This window comes from Lethenteron reissneri, chromosome 72 (genome assembly GCF_015708825.2).
Source record: "Lethenteron reissneri isolate LAM-NWPU_2019-01 chromosome 72, ASM1570882v1, whole genome shotgun sequence".
NCBI classification, from domain to species: Eukaryota; Metazoa; Chordata; class Hyperoartia; order Petromyzontiformes; family Petromyzontidae; genus Lethenteron; species Lethenteron reissneri.
Window position 1 is genome coordinate 5413425 of NC_083850.1, and position 18881 is coordinate 5432305.

The 18881-nt window shown below is 51.3% G+C and overlaps 1 protein-coding gene and 1 pseudogene across 1 annotated transcript in view; one reads left to right on the top strand and one right to left on the bottom strand.

Moving 5' to 3' along the window:
- LOC133361284 (zinc finger protein 239-like) overlaps nt 1–18881 on the bottom strand; it is an 807570-nt gene that overhangs the window by 205024 nt on the left and 583665 nt on the right. The gene's annotated exons all lie outside the window — the stretch shown is intronic.
- Nucleotides 1–18881, top strand: part of LOC133361342 (oocyte zinc finger protein XlCOF6-like) — a 276931-nt pseudogene that overhangs the window by 98670 nt on the left and 159380 nt on the right.

Sequence of the window (18881 nt, forward strand, 5' to 3'; positions counted from 1 at the left end):
CGATGTCTGCTGCGAGCAGCACGATGTCTGCTGCAGACATCGTTTCAGGCGCTTGTGTTGCGTCCGAAACGTCGTGATTTCTCTTGTTTTATTTATACCTACGTGACTTTACCGAAAGAACCAAAGAGTATAGATATTCTAATACTGTCCCTCCGTTTACGGTCTTATAAATAATATAAAAAAAAACTAGTTTATATTCGTTTAATGTTTAATGTTATCTTTAAAGCGTTACAGTTTACATGTTTTAGAGTACAAGTGATCTCCAGTATACTTCGGAATTATGGAAAGGAACGTTGCTAAACTATTTATAACGGGGACCTCTCCCCTCTAGGAACACATGTTGATGGTGGAGACAGCCAAGACGTTGCCGGTTAAGGTCAGACTTGTGTTGCTGCAGTTGCTGCTGCTGCTGCAGTTGCTGCTGCAGTTGCTGCTGCTGCCGTTGCTGCTGTTGCTGCTGCTGCTGTTGCAGTTGCTTCTGTGTGGTAATGGATTTTAATAGCTATTCACAGTATATACACACATTTAAAGAGTATAACAATCACACATTATAACAAATATACAATACACATGATTTAAAAACGTATTTTAACATTTCTATTCATTATCTTTTAAACTGAGAATGTCGTCGTTCATGTGGAGAGATGGAGCGCAGTGGATCGTATTGTCTAAGCTGCTTTTCGGAATCCGCGTGATAACCCAGTCACATCGCCTAACTCCAGTGACAGCACCTTACCCAAGCTACATCTCCCCAACAATGCAGACTTCCCGCTGCTGTGTATTGTGTTTGTGGGATAACAGAGGTGTGTATTATCCCATACGCCTTGCCCAAAACGACTGATTGTCCACTTAACAGCCTCGCCTGTAAACCACTATTGGTGACAGTGTTGTTGAGAGCAGCTATTAAAGTTGCTTTGGCAAACGAGGTGGTGGCTGGCCAAACCATGCCTCGCTGTTTGTCTTCAGAGTTATGACGGATACAAACCAGACCAAGCGGAGACCATGTACCTGATCGGATTTTGGTTACTGATGTTAGAGTGATTGTAATATGTCTGTATGTAATATGTCTGTATGTAATATGTATGTATGTAATATGTATGTATGTAACATGTCTGTATGTAATATGTATGTATGTAATATGTATGTAATATGTATGTAGGTAACATGTCTGTATGTAATATGGCTGTATGTAATATGTATGTATGTAATATGTATGTATGTAATATGTATGTAACATGTCTGTATGTGATATGTATGTATGTATTATGTCTGTATGTAATATGTATGTATGTAATATGTATGTATGTAATATGTATGTAACATGTCTGTATGTAATATGTATGTATGTCATATGGACGTGGGAACCAAGTGTGGGATCTGTGAAACGGAAGGTGCAGGATCAAGATCTGATTACATTTTTTGTTGTACCAGAATTACACTGCTCAAATCTACGTTATTTGAAAATACGCATCAGAAGACAAAAATATGGCATGCGGGGTGCCAGGTTTAGAATCGCATAAAATTATTAGAATCACACCATGGTCGTATTAGAATCAAGTTGCCCACAGATTGATGAATGTTCCATCTCAATGGCATCGAATAGCAATACACCCACTATGAGCTCGTGAGATTATGAATCGTTACAATTGTAACGACTCCAGACTCTGTAGACTATAGAGGGTTATTTTATTTAGCCTGTAACACTGATGGCGACACCGGAATCACGATCTAGCAACGACAACGACGAGACAGCAACCAGCCACGACCCGATATTCCACCAAAACAGCCCCGGACCTCGTTCCTCCCCCTCTCTTATTCTCGGTGTGAATCTACCACCACCCTTTGTCCCGCCTTCCCTTATTTAACTCTCTCTATCCTAGTAATAGGTTTTAACCCTTTCAACTGGTACAAAAACTGACACCTTTATACAAGGCATCATGTTTGCAATAACCACAACACAAGCAGTCAGAATGCAAACAAAAAGAAACAACTCTGATGACGATAATGATATGTATTGTCCTTGAAGTTGATTGGGTAAAAACCTATTACTATATTTTGCCACTGGTAAAGGAAGTCTTATAGTGTAAATCTTTATATCCTATTGTCACCGCTTGTCCCTTAGTAGATGCACTGTCTTCACATCAGCAATATGTTTTAGAAGCCAAGTGCATCAGTGCAGCAGCTGTAGCAAAATTCCCCGACGCCCAACAATCACAATCTTAACGGGCAACTGCAAGGGGTAAGCGGTGTGACCACACTCACTCGACAACATCAACAAACCAACACTGCTCATCACGCCACTCGAATTAATTCGCCACACATTCCACCCACGGACGATGGGGAGATGGCGATGTCTGCCGTAGCAGCAAGGTGGAACGGTGTCGTGTTTGACAGACAACCATCACAGTTTTACCATGTCTAGTGGTGGTCTCCCAGTTACAGGTTGAGTCAAGACTAAGAATATGCAGTCTATTCTTAGTCTTAAGCCTCACCTTACCATATTAATAAAAGTATGCGGCCCTTGCCCCACCACCTTCTCCAACCATTATATAAACGAAGTGGCAGCTTCTGCAATCTCTCATTTACCTGATACAGCTGTCGTGGCTGTGACGGTTCCACCTGAAGACGGAAGCTTGTGTTGCCTCCGAAACGTCGTGATTTTTATTTTTTATGTTATTTTATTTTACTTTTTAATGTTTTTTTACCTACGTGACTTTACCGAAAAAAGCTAAGAATATGAATCATTGCAGTCACGAAAGCTTCAAATCTAGAACGGTGTCGTGTTGTCTCTTCACAGATCTGAGCCAGCTCAGCCCTCCTCCTCACTCGTCCAGGCCTTTGAAGTGAAGACAGAGGTTGTGGAGAAGGAGACGAAGGAAGAGGTGAAGGAGATGGAGGATGAAGTAGAGACGGAGGAAGAGAAGGCAAAGGAGGACGAGATTGTGATGGTGACAATGGAGGAGAACACGGAGGGAGAGGAGAAAGACAATACAGAGATGGAGGACAAGGAGACAACAAAGGATGAACAGATGGTCGTGGTGGAGGACGTGAAGACGACGGACAAAGGGGAAACAATGGTGGTGGAGGAGGAAGAGAAGACGGTGGTGGAGATGGTGGTGCCGGAAGTTGAGGAGGAGATGAAGGAGGAAGAGATGGTGCTAGCAGAGGAGAAGAAGATGGACAAAATGGAGGTGGCGCAGGAAGAGGAGGAGGAGGTAGAGGAGGAGATGGTGGTGGAGGATGAAGAAGAGGGGATGGAGGAGGATGAGACGGAGGAGAAAACGGAAGAGGTGCAGGTGGAGATGCACGAAAAGAAGAGGAAGCGAGTGAGCCTCGCTCGCGTGGCGAGAGCGATCGCCTCACTCCTCCGCCGCGTGCTGCTTTGTGGTGGCAGGTCCACCGCCCAGTAGGGGTGGTGGCGGTGGTCGTGCATCGGTGCCGACCGTGACCACGATCACCACACTACCCGCCCACCCCGTGATACTCGCTACACACACCACACGGGTCCCCAGAGAGACGGTGCAACGTTCAGGTCCAGAATACCGAAGTATACCGGGAATCACCTGTACTTAAAAACACGTAAATTGATAACACTATAAACAATAACACTAAACATTAAACGACAAAAAAGCTACCAACTGGTTTTATAATTTATACCACCATAAACGGAGGTACGGTATTTTAATTTCATTAGAAGTATTATAATGGAACTCTACACATGTTTGTTAATTGTCCGTTCAATCGAACCGACGGTCGGATATGTGAACTGTGGGGGTCGAGGGTAAGAATGGCATTCAAATTTTAGAATGACAATTTGGTCGTTTTAGAAAATTAATGTACTTGAATGTATGTTATGTGCAAATGCAAATTGTTAGTCGTAAATGCGAGGGAGGGGTTAAGAGGTGCACGTTTAATCCAGTGTTAACATTTATTTTAGCATCATATTTAAGGACACTGTTGTTGATAAGAATTCGTCTGGACATGTTATGTGCCTTGTTCTACTCGATCAACCAAAATTAGTACAATGTCGGTCATACAGGAGTGTGATTTCATTCATGAGTAGTATTCACAGAGCCCCGATGACACTAACCTACCTAAAGTTATGGTTAAAAAAGTAATCTTGAGTGACTTAATTCTGAGCTCAGACATGATCATCGCAATCATTTCCAAAGACGTGTGGGGTCCTGCGAGAGCAGGTCCCGACTACAAACAGCAGGGCAGCAGAATCGGAAGTAGCTGCGTTGCCCTCGAAATGTGATGTTGCTGCTGTTGTTCCTGCTGTAGTTGCTTCTGTTGCTGTAATAATCGCAGAGAGGTGGTGTTCCGTGATGGGATGACGCCTTTGATTAAAGCCTCTGTTCAAACTCACCCGATTGACGCCCTTGATCGTCGCATTTTATCAACTCTGATATTGTAGACTCTCACATGTTAAGCTCTATCATAGTGAAACATAATATTATAACCTATGAACTACAACCTATCCATTGTAACGCTGTAAAAGAATATTACCTATTGGGTTTCACTCCCTCGTCGAGAAGGCCGCTCTCTTCCTTTTCTAAAGTTATATGCTAATTTCTCTGCATTCACTTTAAATCGAGGACAAAGTTTTTCCATTTATTCAAAATAAGCGCACAATTACACACTGAGATGCACTTACATATTCATGCATGAAGCACAAAGGGCACATTACCCTTCGGTATGTTAATAGACATGCGGATTGTACCTTCCAAAATTAACAATCGAATGCAAATATCCTGAAAGACAAAGGATTGGATCCTAGGGGGGGAGTTATAAGGCGGCTCAGAAGCAGAGCTCAATGCCATTTTGAGAGGGAACTTGATGAGGTTGGACGCTCGACTCGTCGCTCTGCTGATCGCCCTTCAACCGCGAGACAACGCAGCCTGGCGAGCACAATTGCTGTGTCGACAGTTAGGCGACTTTGCGTCGGGAGAGTTCGTGGCGACATCTTCAGACGGGTTCCAGACATCGATATACCGTGAATCTCCAAGTAAGTGTTTATTTTCGCAGACAAACTCATAAACGTGTTCGTCGTCAAATAAGCGAGATTTTTTTGCATCTCGGTTAGACGCGAGTGTCGTTCTTGTTTTAGCAGTTAACAAAATCCAAAACTCGACGCTAAACATCCTTGCGGCCGATAGCGTACTTTTGACTCGATAACACCGCTACTGTTACTACGCTCACATGGAGCAGAGACGCTCTCCACAGCCCCACGCACACGGAGACAAGAAGCCATTCAATTGCTCTGTGTGTGGGAAGGCATTTTCATGGTCATCAAGTCTTAAGAGACACCAGAGAACACACACGGGTGAGAAGCCATTCCTGTGCTCTGTGTGTGGGAAAACATTTGCACACTCATCACATCTTCAGAATCATCAGAGAACACACACGGGCGAGAAGCCATTCCTGTGCCCTGTGTGTGGGAAGACATTTGCAGACTCATCAACTCTTCAAACTCATCAGAGAACACACACAGGCGAGAAGCCATTCCTGTGCCCTGTGTGTGGGAAGACATTTGCACAGGCATCAAATCTTCAAACTCACCAGAGAACACACACGGGCGAGAAGCCATTCCTGTGCCCTGTGTGTGGGAAGACATTTGCAGACTCATCAACTCTTCAAACTCATCAGAGAACACACACAGGCGAGAATCCATTCCTGTGCCCTGTGTGTGGGAAGGCATTTGCACAATCGTCAACTCTTTAAACTCATCAGAGAACGCACACGGGCGAGAAGCCATTCCTGTGCCCTGTGTGTGGGAAGACATTTGCGAAGTCATCACACCTTCAGAGTCATCAGAGAACACACACGGTTGAGAAGCCATTCCTGTGCCCTGTGTGTGGGAAGGCATTTGCACAGTCGTCAACTCTTCAAGACCATCAGAGAACACACACGGGGGAGAAGCCATTCCTGTGCCCTGTGTGTGGGAAGGCATTTGCACAGTCGTCAACTCTTAAAACTCATCAGAGAACACACACGGGCGATAAGCCATTCCTGTGCCCTTCGTGTGGGAAGGCATTTTCACAGTCGTCAACTCTTAACAGGCATCAGAAGGTCCACAATGATAGGAAACTGAAATCAAAAGCTGAAATTCAAGGTGCTGAAATAAGTCCTGAAGATAATTCCACCTTCGATCCCATGCAGTTGGATCCCGAGAGATGGCTGGATGTAATGGAGTGGCTCGAGGATCAAACCGAGAGCTCAGGGTGACTGAAAAAATATTACGTCATGTGGTTATACCTATTAAGCCGTATCGAGTACTTTTGTGTGTAATTTTGACCATTTTAGTTTTATAGTTTTTGTGAGAGTTTAATGACGTGCACAGTGGTGGTTTGTAATGTTATCGGGTTACTTGCCGAAGTGGTGTGATGAGCACTGGTTGTGAGAGGGTTCAATTGTAGTCGTTAAGTGTCCCTGTTGAGCTAAAGTTGGAATGCGTGTGTAGGTACATCTTTACTCAACATTTTAAACGATTTATTTTCAAGTATATAGCTGTTTTTGATTAGTATTAATCGACTTTAGATAGCTGATTTCAGGATGTACATTGATGACGCGATCGTTGGATATATGGCTTTGACTTCAACATAGACGGCCAGTGAACAAATGTGAACTAATAAGGAAATCATGGGGAATGATACTTTAACGCTTTGGTATTCCTGGAACGGAAATGGTTTGCATTGTACTGGAAATGTGTGAACATAGGACGTAATAAATATTTCCTTCGAGTTTTGACGTAAAAATGATTGCAGATGAATAAAAATGTATTTTTAACAAATGTTTGTCCGGTCTTTATTTTATGATGCTCCTATGTTAAGATAATTTCAGGTGGAGGATCTCCGTCACACAAGTGTGCCCTGAACTGGCAGCATCTTGGCTGTCTAACCGATTAACACGTGTTCCTTGAGGGGAAAGGTCCCCGTAGTTAATAGTTCATCAACGTACCAGTCCCTAATCCCGAAGTATGTCGGGGATAAACTGTACTCTATAACATGTCAACTGTAATACTATAAACGATATCACTAAACATTAAAAGATCATAAACTAGTGTTTTAATTTATAACCATATAAACGGAGGTAAGGTATTATAATATCATTAGAAGCATTAGAATCACAGTGTGGTCGTATAAGAATCGCACTCTGCTCATATGTATGTATAGTGTACGTGCAAAGGTCGGATAAAAATTATTACAATTACAACATGGTCATATTACAATCACGATTTTCACTGCTAGATGTTATCGAATAACAAAAGATGGAATTATTTATATAAATACACGCACAAACCAATTATAAACTCATGAGATTATGAATCGTTACAATTATTATAACAATCACAAATTGTGACAGAGAAATTCCCACAAGCAAAACACCACGCTCACGTGACGAATTCTTAAACAAACTGCAACACTCAAGTGACAGAACTCAACAAATAGCACCTTCAACTATACACATTATACAGCCAACTCGTAATTGGGGCGGTATATGACAGCCTTCGCTGCTGTCGATGGGGCCAAGCAGCGAGTGTTTAACTCCATTGTTTCAGAATCCGTGTCATCACACGGCCACAGCGCCTTAGCCAAACTACATCTCCCCAACAAGGCAGCCTTCCCTATGCTGTGTATTTTAGCAGTTTATTTACGTACGCACTTGAAGATAACAATTCGTTTAGAAAAGGCAGGCGACTTGTTCTACCAACACTATTTCAAATTTCTATCCGAAAGAAGTATGAGTTCATTCATGAGTAGTATTCACTAAGCCCCGATAGCACTAACCTGCACACAGTTATGATTAAACAAAGTAAACATTAGTCGCTCATCTCAGCTCAGATATGATCATAGCAATTATTTCCAAATCCGTGTCGGGTCCCACGAGAATAGGGCACGTTCACAAACTTTCAGATTGAAGCAGAAGTCGCTGCTTTGCCATCGAATGGTTTCGTAGCTGCTGTAGTTGCTTCTGTTACTGTTATATCGGCAGAATGTTGGTGTCCCGTGACACCAACCTACCAGACCAACGCCATCGATCGACGTCTTGGATATACTCTCACATTTTAAATTCTCACACTGTGAACTTTAACATTATGAACTTCAACAATGGTAACTTAAAAACATTCACATATACATTTGAAGAATCTACAAATTACTGTAAACTAGTATGTGAACTCTAACAATATAACCTATGAGCTATACATTATAAGGCTATACAATAACATTATTAACTAGTGTTATAGATTAGAACAACCTACCTTGAAGTGTGATTTTCGAATCGCATTCGAATTATTCGAATCACTCCGTGGTCCTCTTCGAATCACACTACAGTCGTAAGTATGTAACATGTATGTATGGAACATATCTGTTTGTAGTAAGTATATGTGCATGTAACATGTATGCATGTAACATGTATGTATGTAACATGGTACATGCATGTATGTAACATGTATGTATGTAATATGGACGTGCGAACCAATGGTGGGATATGTGAAAAGGAAGGTGCAGGATCAGGATGGGATTAAAATTACTTGAATAACACTTTGTTGGTATTAGGATCAAGCTGTCCACTGCGGGATGAATGTTCCATCTCAATGGAATCAAATAACAATATTCAGTATGAATATGTTAAATAATCGCACAAACCCAATATTAGCCCGTGAAATTATGAATCGTTACAATTGTAATGACTCGTTTGATAAAAGTATTTGATCAAAGTTTGTTATCTCATCACGGAACACCACTGGGACTGAAGCATATTAAGCAGCAACATCAGCAGCAGCAACAGCAGCAACAGCAGCAGCAACAGCAACAACTGCAGCAGCAACAACAGCTGCAGCAGCAGCTATAAGAGCAGCTGCAGCAGAAGCTGCAGCAGCAGCAACTGCAGCAACAACTGCAGCAGCAGCAGCAACTGCAGCAGCAGCAACAACTGCAGCAGCAGCAACTGCAGCAGCAGCAACACCTTCATCCAGGCGACGAAAGAAAGTGCATAGCCCGAATCGACGGCCGCCACCCGAACATCGATGATATTCTAAACCGAGCACCTCCCAGTTTGCATTTTCGACTCCCAATGCGCATTTACATATAACATACACTCGAGCTCAGTGTAATTTTAATTCTACCATAGTGTTATTCTAGAAAATTTCATCCGATTCCTAATCCTGCACGCCCCAGTTCGCATACATATTACAGTTCACATGCCCGTACACTATTATACAAATGTAGAGAAGTTCCCAGGACGCACTCGGAGACGAGGGTTTATTAAAGTTATTGACATACACCAGGTGCACCAACTTCCCAGGGGTGAGGGCTGCCGGGCTCGGTCCCACTGGTGCCCCCGACACAGTCGGCTGCTCCGTGCTGCCTCCTCTGCGCCGGCCGTGGGCTCAGCCAACACGGCCGGCCGAGGAGCGCAGCCACCTCCAGCCCTGGCGCTGCGCTCTTTCCTATCCCGACTCCCTTGCACCTGGCTCCCCGTTACACCTGAGCCCCGACTTCAGCACAGACCCCGATGACGACACGGGCTCTCCCTTCTGTTTCCCTCCGAGACATGACGTCATCCTGTCCCCAGGCGAGTATGACGTCGCTTTCCGTGAAGTCATTGCCCCTGGAGGCGAGCGTGACGTCATGTCCGCGATTACTCCTCTACACTTACATATGAACAGAGTGCGATTCTAATATGACCACGGTGTAATTCTCATACTTTTAATGATATTCTAATACCGTACAACTGTTTGTGGTGTTATAAATTACTGAACTAGTTTATAGATAATCGTCATTTAATGTTTAATTGTTATTGTTTCTAAATTACAGTTTACATGGCATAGAGTGCAGGTGATCCCCTGGATACTTCGGGATTAGGGCGCGTAACGTTACGAATCGATTTACAATGGGAACCTTTCCCCTCCAGGAACACATGAAAATAGGGAGACAGCCAAGATGATGCCGGTTAAGGTCACACTTGTGTGACGGAGATGCTGCACCTAAAACTCGGATCCACACGTGTTTGATATAAACATTGTTAAATAATTAACGGACAGACAGTTGTTAAATACATTTTTATTCATATACAAGTATATTTAATAAAAAAAACTCGTGCCGAATATGTTATACGTCCTATGTTCAAACACTTGCAGTACAATGCAAACATTTCCCATTGATTTCATTTTTAGTTCACCACATTTGTTCACTGTGCGTCTGTGTTGAAGTCCAAGCCATACATAAGACAAATGCTTCATCAAGGTACATATACTGAAATCGGTTATCTAAAGTCGCTTATTATCACCCAACAAAGCATTAAAAAAGACACGTTTAAAATGTTGGGAACGTGTGTAACTTTAGCTCAACAGGAACACTTAACTACCACAATATTCAGAAATGTTGATTTCAAGCTTTCGTGACTGCAATGATCCATTCTCTTTGTTTCTTTCGTTAAAGTCCCGTCCGTATAAAAAAATGAATAAAAATTTTAAAATCACGACGTTTCGAACGCAACACAAGACGGAAAAAAGTCATCCAGCAGTGGGCCAGAATAAGGAGAGAGATTAGCAAGAAATTATCTTCCGTCGCCGCATAAGCGTATCATCTCAGCATATGCGCACAACAGCAGTGTTAATGGGAGATTAGCACTATGTTGATGGGAGAGATTAGGCAGGGAGATTAGGGGGATGAGCAAGTTAATGTCACGTCTGTGTGTAACACAAGCTGCTGCGGGCGCTGCCAACTGCGCTGTGAGGCGAGCGCGTCCACGCAAGAGAATCACCGCAACGTTGGTCGCGCCATTGAGACACACACAGCTCACCACACAGCCAGAACCATTGATACACCGAGGCTAAGAGATCAGCTTATACCCATCTTCTCAGTTGAAATTGTGTCTGTGTTTAAATATCTGGATGCCTACATGGACAAATCTTTGACGGTAGCCCGGGCCTCAGGGGCTCAGAAACTGTGGACGGCACAACACATTCCCTTTGGAGTACGGTTTCCTTGCCGAGAGCCCCACCACGTTGGACACACCAGACTTGGGCTGTACAGGACATGGGGATGAGCTGTCTGGGTGGGGACGGACATAAGTCTTGAGGCGCGATCGGTGGACGAACCAACGGCGACCCCCAATCTGTATTCGTTACACACTGCAGCCATTACACCTCTATGACTTCTACTGGACCCCGCCATGGGCGGAGCAACTTGGGGGACGTACCCGGTGGCACCTGTAGGCAATACAACCATGCCCTGTCCCCGACCGCTCATGGACGCACGTGGTCCCGCCGCCCGAGTTGTTTTCATTAGCGGCTTGCTCTCTGGCGGGGAAAGTTCTTCGTTATGAATCGTTTTGCAACGCTCCGGTTCCGAATCCCGAAGTATACCGGGGATCACCTGTACTCTATAACATGTAAACTGATAAACGCGATGTCCTCAATTATTCCAAGCTGCACAATTCACGGTTGCAGACTGCTTTGTATGTATGTAACATGTATGTATGTAACATGTCTGTTTGTAGTAAGTATATGTGCATGTAACATGTATGTATGTGTAGAGGAGTAGTGGAGAGTGGTGGCGTCGTGTGCGCTGTCAGGTGCGGTGACCTCACGGGACGTGGGGTCGCACGCGCTGGGCAGTGCACGTGACATCACCCCTCCGAGGGTATATAAGGGAGACCCCGTAACGTAAGCGGGGTCACTGGAGGAACGGGGATAGTGGAAGGGGTAAAGAGGGAACCAGGGATAGTGATAAGTGTGAACAACCCCTGGGGCGTGCGGAACGCTGTTTTGGGTCTAGAGGCCTCATCCAGTGGCAATTGCCAGAAGCCGGAGAGCAAATCTAAAGTCGAAAAGAACCGCGCGCCCGAGAGGGCGTCCAAGGAATCATCCATGCGAGGCAATGGATATGCATCAGCCACCGAGATCTTGTTCAATCTACGAAAATCGACGCAGAACCGGAGACTCCCGTCCCGTTTCTTGACTAGCACAATGGGGGCACCCCAAGGGCTAGTAGATGGGGAGATGATGTCCGCCGCCAACATTTCCTCGACAGCCGAGCGGACATGATCTTTTTCCGCTGGGCTAAAGCGGTGGGAATTAAGTCGAATGGGGGCCGCGTCGCCCGTGTCTATGTGGTGGTCCAAAAGAGTAGTGCGACCCAGATCAAACTTACTTTGGCTGAACACATCGGTGAACCGTTCGATGAGGTCGCGGAGTTGCCGACGTTCCCCAAAGGACAACGAGGTATTCTCGTCGCACAACGTGGCGATCAACCTTAGGGCAGCACGGCCCTTCAAGCAGAACAGTAACAACAACTGGTGTCAGAAGTTTACACCGTCGCCAACATGTATAAAGCGGGCGCACGGCGTAGGAACCCACCGGCACATGACTTGGAGGGTGCCGAAGGCGGAGAGGAGGCTCCAGCAGTGACCCCGGAGCCCGGGACCCCGGTGACGGTTCCCGTGGAGACGAGCGGGCCGGAGCGGGAGGAGTCGGCTGCGGGGAGTGCCAGCTCACCGCCGCCGCCAGAGACGGAGAGCGTCCCCGCAGCTCTGCTGCAGCAGCTCCTGCAGGCGGTGGGGCAGCTGACCGCCAGGTTGGCCGAGGTGGAGGCGCGGACGCAGCCAACCGCCCCGCACGCGGGACGGGAGCAACTGTCAACTGCCAACGTTGAAAGCGCCGCAGTTTTCCCAGCGACCGCTCCACCGGAAATGGCCGCCATGTTGGCTGCGACGCAATCCGCGGCGGCCATGTTGGCTCGGGAGCCATATGCGGCCGCTGCTACGGCTGCCATGGCGACCGCGACGCCGCGTCTCTCCACCGACGCGGCCGGGATTTCTCGGCACGCCGCTCCTGCGAGACCAGCCGCCGGCGACGACGCGGCTCTACATCAAGCTGCACCCGCCGGGGGGGCCCCAGCGACCGCTCCACCGGAAATGGCCGCCATGTTGGCTGCGACGCAATCCGCGGCGGCCATGTTGGCTCGGGAGCCATATGCGGCCGCTGCTACGGCTGCCATGGCGACCGCGACGCCGCGTCTCTCCACCGACGCGGCCGGGATTTCTCGGCACGCCGCTCCTGCGAGACCAGCCGCCGGCGACGACGCGGCTCTACATCAAGCGGCGCCCGCCGGGGGGGCCCAGGGTAAGTACGCGCGTGCCGTCCTCGCCGGGCCGCCGGGGTGGGCAGCGGCGGCTGCTGCTGCCCCGTACATCGCTGTGCCGCCGGAATGGGCCGCGGGTGCTGCCGCGGCTCAACCTGTCGCTGCGCTCACGGGGCCGGACACCGGCGATGCCGCGGCTCTGCACCTCGCCGTGCCTGCGTCCCTTCTCATGGATGACGCCGCAGCTGCGTGTTATTCTGCCGCGTCTTCGGCGTGGCCCATGGAGGCTGCAACGCCGTGGCGCCTCGCCGCGTCGCGAGAGGTTGCCGCGGCTGCGGCCGCTGTCCCGCACCTCGCTGCGCCGGCGGGGAGGGCCGCGGGGGCCACCGCGGCTCCGTGTTTTACCGCCGCGTCTTCGGCGTGGCCCGGGGAGGCCGCAACGCCGTGGTGCCTCGCCGCATCGCGAGAGGTTGCCGCGGCTGCGGCCGCTGTCCCGCACCTCGCTGCGCCGGCGGGGTGGGCCGCGGGGGCCGCTGCAGGCCCGAATTACACCGCCGCGTCTTCGGCGTGGCCCGTTGAGGCTGCAACGCCGTGGTCCCTCGCCGCGTCGCGGGACGACGCCGTGGCTTCGTACGCCGCCGCTGACCGGTGGGTCGCGAAAGCGCAGGCGCCTTCACACTTTGCTGCGTCTACGGCGTGGCCCATGGGGGCCGCAACTCAGCCACAATTCGCTGCGCCTACGGCGTGGCCCATGGGGGCCGCAACTCAGCCACAATTCGCTGCGCCTACGGCGTGGCCCAAGGGGGCCGCAACTCAGCCACAATTCGCTGCGCCTACGGAGTGGCCCATGGGGGCCGCAACTCAGCCACAATTCGCTGCGCCTACGGCGTGGCCCATGGGGGCCGCAACTCAGCCACAATTCGCTGCGCCTACGGCGTGGCCCATGGGGGCCGCAACTCAGCCACAATTCGCTGCGCCTACGACGTGGCCCATGGGGGCCGCAACTCAGCCACAATTCGCTGCGCCTACGGCGTGGCCCATGGGGGCCGCAACTCAGCCACAATTCGCTGCGCCTACGGCGTGGCCCATGGGGGCCGCAGCACCACCGCACCTTTCCGCGTCTTCGGCGTGGCCCGCGGGAGCCGCAATGCTGCCACCGCCGCAACACGTCGCGTCCGCTGGGTGGCCCGCAGGTGCCGCTTGGCTTCCACACCTCGCGGCGCCGCGCGGCCAATGGCAGCGCAGGTTACCCGACGTTGCGCCGTTTGTCGCGCAAGGGGGCGACTGGTCGGCCTTCCAGGACCGGTTCGACGCGGCATACATGTCGGTCGGCTGGTCCATGGAGGAGGCCTTGCCGGCGCTTCCGACCTGCTTGGACGAAAGGGCTCTGCAGGCCTTCAAGTCCATCCATCCGGCCAATCGGGCTACACTCCCGGCGGCCTATATCCAAATGGCCAACGTTTTTGAGCCGCCGTCCACCGCGCAGCTAAAGTTTTCATTGCGGCGGCGGGAGGAGGGGGAACTGCCGCTGGCCTTCCGCTGCTCGCTCCTGGCCCTGGCGCAGGCTGCATACCCTGACCTGTACGGCAGGGCACTTGATTCTATGGCCTTGGGGAAGCTGCTTGACCTGGCAAGGGAGCTAGGAATTGCTCTGTCGATCAACAATGATCGGCAGATCACATCCTTGGCGGTCGCAGAAAACATTCAGGCGCACCTCTCCCTCCGCCAACGGCCTCAGATGGCGGCGTGTGCGGGGATCCTGGCGCCGGACGGGGGGGACACCCTCGCGGCCCTGGCGATGCCCGATCGTCGAGGAAGGGGGACGGGTGGTCGCCGTCCGGAGCAGCGGGGGCGGCCGGGACCTTCCCGTCCACAGGAGGCGGACACGGTGGCCTGCTTCCGCTGTGGTCAGCGGGGCCACATTGAGCGGGGCTGCCGGAATGCCCCGGGGGCCTTTGGAAAAGGGACTCCACCTTCTCCCAGACCCTCCTTGGCATCGGGTTCGGGGCCCCAGGCGAGTCGCGACGCATCATCTGCGCGGCCGCTCCCTTCACCTCATGCATCTAGCGGGGCTAGGGCCCATTGTCATGGGGTTGTCCTCGAAGGGTCGGGTGCACCATCGTCATCACCCCCTCAATGGCCCAGACAGACCCGCCACTGGGATGCGCTTGCGCATAGGATGGTGGCGGCAGCTGCCGGCTCCTCAGCGGTGGCAGGATATGTGCAAGGGGTGCACGTTCGCCTCCTGGTGGATACGGGGGCGTCGGCCACCATTATTTCTGAGGCCATTTTTGGGCTGCTACCCCGCAGCGTGGGTCCATTAAGGCCGGTTCGCGGGGCTTGTGTCGCCGTGAACGGCGGCAGTTTGGGCATCCTGGGCCACGTTGTAGCGTCGGTTCGGGTTGACGAGATTGAGTTGGCCGGGCCGATTTTGGTCTCCAGGACCTTGGCAGTGCCATGCCTCTTGGGGACCGACTTTTTGTCTAGGATGCCCATCCGAATTCTCGTTGACCAGGGCTGTGTGGAAATGCCGTCAGGGAGGCGGCTGCAATTCCTACAATCACCTACCGTCCTGTCTCCCTTGGTCGCCGGTGTACGGGCCTTGAATAAAGTGCCGGTGACCGTACCACCGGCGTCACAAATCCTGATACCCCTTAGGTTGCGCAAACCGCTCGAAATGGGCTCCACGGAGACGGGTATCCTCCTGTCCCCGTCAAGCTACTTTTCAAGGACGAAGGGGTTGGTGGGCGCCTTGACAGCCGTGTCGGGGGGCCAGGACCTTTTTTTGCAGGTCCTCAATTCGGGACCCTTGCCGGTCATAGTCCCGGCCGGCGCCGTCCTGGCACACGCAACCCCGGCTCCTCCACCCGAGAGCGCTGCCCCGGATGGAGGGGTCGTGGCGGGCGTGATGCGCACGGGGGACCCCGACGCATCATGGATCGCCACGTTGTGCGACGAGAATGCCTCGTTGTCCTTCGGGGAACGTCGGCAACTCCGCGACCTCATCGAACGGTTCACCGATGTGTTCAGCCAAAGTAAGTTTGATCTGGGTCGCACTACTCTTTTGGACCACCACATAGACACGGGCGACGCGGCCCCCATTCGACTTAATTCCCACCGCTTTAGCCCAGCGGAAAAAGATCATGTCCGCTCGGCTGTCGAGGAAATGTTGGCGGCGGACATCATCTCCCCATCTACTAGCCCTTGGGGTGCCCCCATTGTGCTAGTCAAGAAACGGGACGGGAGTCTCCGGTTCTGCGTCGATTTTCGTAGATTGAACAAGATCTCGGTGGCTGATGCATATCCATTGCCTCGCATGGATGATTCCTTGGACGCCCTCTCGGGCGCGCGGTTCTTTTCGACTTTAGATTTGCTCTCCGGCTTCTGGCAATTGCCACTGGATGAGGCCTCTAGACCCAAAACAGCGTTCCGCACGCCCCAGGGGTTGTTCGAGTTCAATCGGCTTCCTATGGGTCTCCATTCGGCCCCGGCCACCTTCCAGCGTCTCATGGAGATGGTCTTGGCGGGGCTGCAGTGGGAGTCTTGTCTAATCTACTTGGATGACGTTATTGTTTTTGGCCGTACGTTTGGCGAGCACTTGCAACGCCTTGAGGCGGTGTTCGTCAAAGTGCGTGCTGCTGGCTTGAAATTCAAACCCCAGAAATGCCACTTGCTACAACCATCGGTGAGGTATTTGGGACACATTGTTAGCACGTCAGGTGTCGCCACGGACCCGGATAAAACGGCTTGTGTCCGGACGTGGCCGACTCCCACATCTGTCGCGGAGGTGCGTAGCTTCGTTGGATTCGCATCGTACTATCGCCGGTTTGTCCGCGATTTTGCGACAATTGCGAAGCCACTGCACGCCCTTTCCGCCAAAGGACAAAGGTTTCACTGGGGCGCGGAGGAGGAGGCGGCTTTTGCGGCGCTTCGCACGGCCTTGGCGGATGCGCCGCCCTTGGGGTACCCGGATTTTACGAAACCCTTCCTGCTCGATACCGATGCCAGCGACACGGGAATTGGGGCTGTCCTGGCCCAGGTGGTCGACGGGGTTGAGAGGGTGGTAGCCTATGGCAGTCGCGTTCTGTCCTCGACGGAACAGCGATATTGTGTGACCCGGAGGGAGCTTTTGGCCATAGTTTATTTTGTTCAGTTGTATAGACCATATTTGTACGGTAGGCTGTTTACGGTCCGAACCGACCACGCGGCCCTGCAATATTCGCTGAAGATTAGTCAGCCCTCGGGTCAGCTGTTTCGCTGGCTCGAAGTGCTCCAGGATTACCCTTTTGATGTAATCCATAGGAAGGGGACACAGCATGGAAATGCGGACGGTTTATCCCGATTGCCGGCAGGCGGCGGGTGTGCTTGCGCCCTGGGCTCTAGCCGTTGCAAGGCCCCAGGGGACGCCGCGGCCCAGTTGGTCGCGTCGGCCGAGGCGGACACCCCTCCAGGTGCGGCGTCGACCGCAGATTTCGGCCTTGGACTTCCCCGGGAGGTATGGTCCGGCTTGCAGATGGAGGATTCCTCTCTGCTGAAGCTACGGCGCCGTGTCGGACATAACGCCCGGAGCTTAGCTTCGTCGGCTGCCCCGGCGATCGCCGTGCATGACGGACTACTCATGCGTTGGGATGCCCAATTGGAACGCTATTGTGTGGTTGTGCCCACTAGCCTGCGTGGTAAATTAACCCGAGCCATTCACGAGAAGCTTATGCACCTTGGCTACCACAAGACCTTATTGACCCTTAAGCGGGACTATTACTGGCCGGGTGTTGAGGGTGACGTAGCACTGATTTTGAAGGGTTGCCACGACTGCGCGCGGAGGAAGGCCCCAGTTGTCCAGGACCGGGCCCCGCTGCAGTCCATCCGGGTTTCTCGCGTTAATGAGCTCGTGGCGCTCGACATTTTGGGGCCATTCCCTGCATCCCAACGGGGCCACAAATACCTCTTGGTGGGCGTTGAGTACCTCACACGTTGGCCCATGGCATGGCCTTTGGTCGATCAGTTGGCCTCTTCTATCACCGAGGCCTTCGTCCAGGGATACGTGTTTGACAAGGGCGCGCCGGAACAATTGTTGACTGACCAGGGGCGGAATTTCTCGTCTAGGTTGCTCAAGGAGGTGTGTGACCTCCTTGGCACCAAGAAAATCCGCACCTCGCCCTACCACCCCCAGTCAGATGGGATGGTAGAGCGCTTGAACCGCACCCTTACGTCCATGCTGTGCCACCAGGTGAACACGTCCCAGTCAGACTGGGACCTGTTCGTCCCGGGGGTCTTGGCGGCGTATCGGTTGGCCCCTCATGCCTCCACGGGATTTTCGCCTTTTTATTTAATGTACGGTAGGGAACCGGAGCCCCCGGTGCACGTCCAGATGGACGTTGGCTCCTCCAAGAAGGGGTCGTCGGTGCCGACCCCTTTGAAGGTCGCACTTGACCGGCTGCGCGAGGCGCGACAGGCCGCTGCCGAGAATTCCGCAAGCCGGCAGGCGGCTAATGAGCGGCTGCCAAAACACCAGGCAGCTGGCCTCCCGTGGGTAGCGGGTCAAAAAGCGTGGCTGCATTGTCCCCAGGTCCCCGTTGGCACATCGGCCAAATTGCATCGCCCTTGGCAGGGACCCGTGGAGGTTGTGGAGGTCCGCCGGCCGCAATGCGTCCGGATTCGATTCGGTCGCAGGCAGTGGATAGTGCACCCGTCCCGGCTCAAACGTTATGTTCCATCTACCCTGGGGGATCCACCCCCAATTCCGGAGCGGCCGGCTGATGATGTATCCGGCGTGCCTGACCGGCCGGGTCT